Here is a 7,876-nt window from a genome sequence, read left to right on the forward strand (position 1 = left end):
AGTTACCACTAAGGAAGAGGATGTTCTGGTGCTGCTTGGAGTTACCACTAAGGAAGAGGATGTTCTGGTGCTGCTTGGAGTTACCACTAAGGAAGAGGATGGTCTGGTGCTGCTTGGAGTTACCACTAAGGAAGAGGATGTTCTGGTGCTGCTTGGAGTTACCACTAAGGAAGAGGATGTTCTGGTGCTGCTTGGAGTTACCACTAAGGAAGAGGATGTTCTGGTGCTGCTTGGAGTTACCACTAAGGAAGAGGATGTTCTGGTGCTGCTTGGAGTTACCACTAAGGAAGAGGATGTTCTGGTGCTGCTTGGAGTTACCACTAAGGAAGAGGATGTTCTGGTGCTGCTTGGAGTTACCACTAAGGAAGAGGATGGTCTGGTGCTGCTTGGAGTTACCACTAAGGAAGAGGATGTTCTGGTGCTGCTTGGAGTTACCACTAAGGAAGAGGATGTTCTGGTGCTGCTTGGAGTTACCACTAAGGAAGAGGATGTTCTGGTGCTGCTTGGAGTTACCACTAAGGAAGAGGATGTTCTGGTGCTGCTTGGAGTTACCACTAAGGAAGAGGATGGTCTGGTGCTGCTTGGAGTTACCACTAAGGAAGAGGATGTTCTGGTGCTGCTTGGAGTTACCACTAAGGAAGAGGATGTTCTGGTGCTGCTTGGAGTTACCACTAAGGAAGAGGATGTTCTGGTGCTGCTTGGAGTTACCACTAAGGAAGAGGATGTTCTGGTGCTGCTTGGAGTTACCACTAAGGAAGAGGATGTTCTGGTGCTGCTTGGAGTTACCACTAAGGAAGAGGACGTTCTGGTGCTGCTTGGAGTTACCACTAAGGAAGAGGACGTTCTGGTGCTGCTTGGAGTTACCACTAAGGAAGAGGACGTTCTGGTGCTGCTTGGAGTTACCACTAAGGAAGAGGACGTTCTGGTGCTGCTTGGAGTTACCACTAAGGAAGAGGACGTTCTGGTGCTGCTTGGAGTTACCACTAAGGAAGAGGACGTTCTGGTGCTGCTTGGAGTTACCACTAAGGAAGAGGACGTTCTGGTGCTGCTTGGAGTTACCACTAAGGAAGAGGACGTTCTGGTGCTGCTTGGAGTTACCACTAAGGAAGAGGACGTTCTGGTGCTGCTTGGAGTTACCACTAAGGAAGAGGATGTTCTGGTGCTGCTTGGAGTTACCACTAAGGAAGAGGATGTTCTGGTGCTGCTTGGAGTTACCACTAAGGAAGAGGATGTTCTGGTGCTGCTTGGAGTTACCACTAAGGAAGAGGATGTTCTGGTGCTGCTTGGAGTTACCACTAAGGAAGAGGATGTTCTGGTGCTGCTTGGAGTTACCACTAAGGAAGAGGATGTTCTGGTGCTGCTTGGAGTTACCACTAAGGAAGAGGATGTTCTGGTGCTGCTTGGAGTTACCACTAAGGAAGAGGATGTTCTGGTGCTGCTTGGAGTTACCACTAAGGAAGAGGATGGTCTGGTGCTGCTTGGGGTTACCACTAAGGAAGAGGATGTTCTGGTGCTGCTTGGAGTTACCACTAAGGAAGAGGATGTTCTGGTGCTGCTTGGAGTTACCACTAAGGAAGAGGATGTTCTGGTGCTGCTTGGAGTTACCACTAAGGAAGAGGATGTTCTGGTGCTGCTTGGAGTTACCACTAAGGAAGAGGATGTTCTGGTGCTGCTTGGAGTTACCACTAAGGAAGAGGATGTTCTGGTGCTGCTTGGAGTTACCACTAAGGAAGAGGATGTTCTGGTGCTGCTTGGAGTTACCACTAAGGAAGAGGATGTTCTGGTGCTGCTTGGAGTTACCACTAAGGAAGAGGATGTTCTGGTGCTGCTTGGAGTTACCACTAAGGAAGAGGATGTTCTGGTGCTGCTTGGAGTTACCACTAAGGAAGAGGACGTTCTGGTGCTGCTTGGAGATACCACTAAGGAAGAGGACGTTCTGGTGCTGCTTGGAGTTACCACTAAGGAAGAGGACGTTCTGGTGCTGCTTGGAGTTACCACTAAGGAAGAGGATGTTCTGGTGCTGCTTGGAGTTACCACTAAGGAAGAGGATGTTCTGGTGCTGCTTGGAGTTACCACTAAGGAAGAGGATGTTCTGGTGCTGCTTGGAGTTACCACTAAGGAAGAGGATGTTCTGGTGCTGCTTGGAGTTACCACTAAGGAAGAGGATGTTCTGGTGCTGCTTGGAGTTACCACTAAGGAAGAGGATGTTCTGGTGCTGCTTGGAGTTACCACTAAGGAAGAGGACGTTCTGGTGCTGCTTGGAGTTACCACTAAGGAAGAGGACGTTCTGGTGCTGCTTGGAGTTACCACTAAGGAAGAGGATGTTCTGGTGCTGCTTGGAGTTACCACTAAGGAAGAGGATGTTCTGGTGCTGCTTGGAGTTACCACTAAGGAAGAGGATGTTCTGGTGCTGCTTGGAGTTACCACTAAGGAAGAGGATGTTCTGGTGCTGCTTGGAGTTACCACTAAGGAAGAGGATGTTCTGGTGCTGCTTGGAGTTACCACTAAGGAAGAGGATGTTCTGGTGCTGCTTGGAGTTACCACTAAGGAAGAGGATGTTCTGGTGCTGCTTGGAGTTACCACTAAGGAAGAGGATGTTCTGGTGCTGCTTGGAGTTACCACTAAGGAAGAGGATGTTCTGGTGCTGCTTGGAGTTACCACTAAGGAAGAGGATGTTCTGGTGCTGCTTGGAGTTACCACTAAGGAAGAGGATGTTCTGGTGCTGCTTGGAGTTACCACTAAGGAAGAGGATGGTCTGGTGCTGCTTGGGGTTACCACTAAGGAAGAGGATGTTCTGGTGCTGCTTGGAGTTACCACTAAGGAAGAGGATGGTCTGGTGCTGCTTGGAGTTACCACTAAGGAAGAGGATGTTCTGGTGCTGCTTGGAGTTACCACTAAGGAAGAGGATGTTCTGGTGCTGCTTGGAGTTACCACTAAGGAAGAGGATGTTCTGGTGCTGCTTGGAGTTACCACTAAGGAAGAGGACGTTCTGGTGCTGCTTGGAGTTACCACTAAGGAAGAGGACGTTCTGGTGCTGCTTGGAGTTACCACTAAGGAAGAGGACGTTCTGGTGCTGCTTGGAGTTACCACTAAGGAAGAGGACGTTCTGGTGCTGCTTGGAGTTACCACTAAGGAAGAGGATGTTCTGGTGCTGCTTGGAGTTACCACTAAGGAAGAGGATGTTCTGGTGCTGCTTGGAGTTACCACTAAGGAAGAGGATGTTCTGGTGCTGCTTGGAGTTACCACTAAGGAAGAGGATGTTCTGGTGCTGCTTGGAGTTACCACTAAGGAAGAGGATGTTCTGGTGCTGCTTGGAGTTACCACTAAGGAAGAGGACGTTCTGGTGCTGCTTGGAGTTACCACTAAGGAAGAGGACGTTCTGGTGCTGCTTGGAGTTACCACTAAGGAAGAGGACGTTCTGGTGCTGCTTGGAGTTACCACTAAGGAAGAGGATGTTCTGGTGCTGCTTGGAGTTACCACTAAGGAAGAGGATGTTCTGGTGCTGCTTGGAGTTACCACTAAGGAAGAGGATGTTCTGGTGCTGCTTGGAGTTACCACTAAGGAAGAGGATGTTCTGGTGCTGCTTGGAGTTACCACTAAGGAAGAGGATGTTCTGGTGCTGCTTGGAGTTACCACTAAGGAAGAGGATGTTCTGGTGCTGCTTGGAGTTACCACTAAGGAAGAGGATGTTCTGGTGCTGCTTGGAGTTACCACTAAGGAAGAGGACGTTCTGGTGCTGCTTGGAGTTACCACTAAGGAAGAGGACGTTCTGGTGCTGCTTGGAGTTACCACTAAGGAAGAGGACGTTCTGGTGCTGCTTGGAGTTACCACTAAGGAAGAGGACGTTCTGGTGCTGCTTGGAGTTACCACTAAGGAAGAGGATGTTCTGGTGCTGCTTGGAGTTACCACTAAGGAAGAGGATGTTCTGGTGCTGCTTGGAGTTACCACTAAGGAAGAGGATGTTCTGGTGCTGCTTGGAGTTACCACTAAGGAAGAGGATGTTCTGGTGCTGCTTGGAGTTACCACTAAGGAAGAGGATGTTCTGGTGCTGCTTGGAGTTACCACTAAGGAAGAGGATGTTCTGGTGCTGCTTGGAGTTACCACTAAGGAAGAGGATGTTCTGGTGCTGCTTGGAGTTACCACTAAGGAAGAGGATGTTCTGGTGCTGCTTGGAGTTACCACTAAGGAAGAGGATGTTCTGGTGCTGCTTGGAGTTACCACTAAGGAAGAGGATGTTCTGGTGCTGCTTGGAGTTACCACTAAGGAAGAGGATGTTCTGGTGCTGCTTGGAGTTACCACTAAGGAAGAGGATGTTCTGGTGCTGCTTGGAGTTACCACTAAGGAAGAGGATGTTCTGTTTTTTGTGTAGTTGTTGTTTATTTTTTTTAACAGTAATCATATTGGGCCAGGTGTTGCTGCTTACATTTCCCAGGGGGCATAGGGGGGGGGTTGAATGGTTAGGGTAGGGTTTCTCAAGGAAGGTGAGAGGAGGTCAACGGTGGACATCCTGGTGGAAATAACTCAGTCCTCTCCATGGGGTCAGAGCAGAACAGGCTCCTAGCCACTGTGTGTGACCTGACCCCGACAACGGGCTCCCACTCCTAAATCTACCACACCCTTGACACGCCTGTCCCGTGTGTGTGTGTGTGTGTGTGTGTGTGTGTGTGTGTGTGTGTGTGTGTGTGTGTGTGTGTGTTCCCACGGGCCTATCCCATCCGTATGTCAGCGTGTGGTGATTGAGCCACTCTCAGAAGGCCCCCGAGGACCAGTGGTCCTGTTATCTCTACACCAGGGGGAAGTGTGCTGTCCTCAGTACACACACACACACACACACACACAGCTGCCCTGTCCTGTTCTGTCATCTCTTGTTAAGGTGGAGGGTCCCCTGTCTTTCTCAAGGATGCAATGTACTTCTACTATCTGTTCATCTTAACCATCTCAGTGTGTTTTGACAACAAACACATCTTTGAAGGACTCTCATGACCCTCTTCCACCCCAATTTGAGGAGATGGGGACAGCATAGCTAAGTTTATTAAACCACTTGATTCTGTTGTGTGGTCTGGAATGAGGCAGCTCTCTCCTCTCCTGACTCTCTCCCTCTCTCTTGTTATGTATTTCTCTCTTCAATGGTACCATCTCTCTCTCTCTCTGTCTCTCTCTCTCGCGCTGTGTCTGTCTCTCTGTCTCTGTCTCTCTCTCTCTCTGTCTCTCTCGCTGTGTCTGTCTCTCTATCTGTCTCACTGTCTTTCTCTCTGTCTCTCTCTGTGTCTGTCTGTCTGTCTGTCTGTCTGTCTGTCGCTCTGTCTGTCTCTTTCTGTCGCTCTGTCTCTTACCAACAAGCCATCAGACTATAGTGTTGTGTTTCTGTCTGAAGTTTAAATAAACCAGCTATCAGAAAATGTATTAGATAAGTCCAGCTGTCATGACCAATAGATATAGTAGCTTAAGTTTAGCATACCATACTGTCCTGCGTACCATGAACAGCCTTTAATTAGTACAGTTTTGTGTCAGTGTAGCATACCCTGGTCTCAGATCTGTGACAATGGCAGTTGAAGTCGGCACTAACAGATTGGTGAGCAGGCTGGGTTAGGATCTCTGATATTGTTCTGTCTATCATGTCAGAACTCTGAGAGAGAGAGAGACAGAGAGGGGGACTTGTTGCCACAAGAAAAGGGCAACCAGTGAAGAACAAACACCATTGTAAATACAACCTATATTTATGTTTATTTATTTTCCCTTCTGTACTTTAACCATCTGAACATCGTTACAACACTGTAATATGACATTTGAAATGTATTTTGTTTCTTTTACTTTTGTGAGTGTAACGTTTAATGTTATTTTATTGTTTATTTCACTTTTGTTTATTATCTATTTCACTTGCTTAGGCTATGTTAACATATGTTTCACATGTCAATAAACACCTTGAATTGAAATTGATTTGAGAGGGAGGGAGGGAGGGAGGGAGGGAGGGTTGGGAGGGAGGGTTGGAAGGCAGGGAGGGAGGGAGGGAGGGAGGGAGGGAGGGAGGGAGGGAGGGAGGGAGGGAGGGAGGGAGGGAGGGAGGGAGGGAGGGAGGGAGGGAGGGAGGGAGGGAGGTTGTATAAAATGTGAAAAGACCTGAATACTGCTCTGGTGACAAACGACAGGGATTTTTTTTTCTTTGTCCCACGTGTCTCTCTTCACTGCTCTGAATACATTATTGAAAGAATCTAGTATCGCTGGGTTCCCAGTGGTTTTCGACCCGTGCCAAATTAACAGGAACATGCGTAAAAGCCTGACGCCCAAAGCTGTCTTTGTTTTTAATTTACCTTCCTTTTTCTTCATTTGCATGTTCATTCACTACAGCGCTGGCCTCTCATCCTCTCCACTTAGAGCTGGAGAGAGAGACAGCAGGGACAGACAGCAGTAGGTAAATGAGGGGGAGTAGATAGACAATGTCCAGAAACATCCTTTAGATAGACAATATCCTTTAGATGTGTGTGTGTGTGTGTGTGTCACTCTTATTAGGCTGAGAACACATCCAGTATCCCTAACACACCAAATAAAAAATACACACATTTTCCTCACCATTTCTGACACAGAGAAGAGACCCTACCCTCCCTCATCATCTCTCCTTCCCTCCAAACATCTCTCTCTCCTTCCCTCCCTCCACATCTCTCTCTCTCCTTCCCTCCTAACATCTCTCTCTCCTTCCCTCCCTCCACATCTCTCTCTCTCCTTCCCTCGCTCCACATCTCTCTCTCCTTCCCTCCCTCCACATCTCTCTCTCTCCTTCATCCAAACATCTCTCTCTCTCCTTCACTCCTTCCTCATCTCTCTCTCCTTCCCTCCCTCCTCATATCTCTCTCTCTCCTTCCCTCCCTCCACATCTCTCTCTCTCCTTCCCTCGCTCCACATCTCTCTCTTTCTCCTTCCCTCCTTCCTCATCTCTCTCTCCTTCCCTCGCTCCACATCTCTCTCTCTCCTTCCCTCCTTCCTCATCTCTCTCTCCTTCCCTCCCTCCCTCCTCATATCTCTCTCTCTCCTTCCCTCCCTCCACATCTCTCTCTCTCTCCTTCCCTCGCTCCACATCTCTCTCCCTCCCTCCCTCCCTCCCCTCCCTCCCTCCCTCCCTCCCTCCCTCCCTCCCTCCCTCCCTCCCCCCCTCCCTCCCTCCCTCCCTCCCTCCCTCCCTCCTCATCTCTCTCTCTCTGTCTCCCTCCCTCATCTCCCTTGCTCTCTCCGTCTCTTTCTTCAAGTAAAGCTCTTTATATGCATCTCCTGTTTCTTTATCTTTATAACGGTAAAACCTTCCCTCTGCCAAGGCAATGAACATAGTTCTCCTTTCCTCTCCTTTCCTTTCTGAGCAGCATCATTTTCTGACTGTGGTTTACACACACAACACACCTGTAAGGCTCAGAATACAGTTATATGTCCTCCAGAGATGGGGAGTATTTCTCTTACATGCATTTCAAATACGTATTTTAATTACTTCTGAGTATTTTTGATGTTGTATTACACTGGGCTGAATTGCACTCCAATGTATTTTGGAACAAGATACTTTCAATGGCTGTAATTTGTATTTTCAAAATACAATTTTTTTTTTATGCCATTTCTTTATCGCATTTCTTTATCGAGGCCCCCTTTCATCCTACATTTGTATCAGAAGTCTGAAGGCACTATGGTACGATAAAAGCGTCTGCTAAATGAACAAAATATAACTGTATATGTGAACAATTGCAAAGCATGCTGAGTATTATTCTAATGAGCTCTGCCCCTAAACAAGGCCATTAATAATACCCAGTGTGCTTTGCAGTTGTTTCTTTTCACATTTACATTTTGGTCATTTAGGGGATGATCTTAGTGCATTCAACTAAGGTAGATAAACAACACATTT

The sequence above is a fragment of the Salmo salar genome, chromosome ssa28, assembly GCF_905237065.1.
Source record: "Salmo salar chromosome ssa28, Ssal_v3.1, whole genome shotgun sequence".
Lineage (NCBI taxonomy): Eukaryota > Metazoa > Chordata > Actinopteri > Salmoniformes > Salmonidae > Salmo > Salmo salar.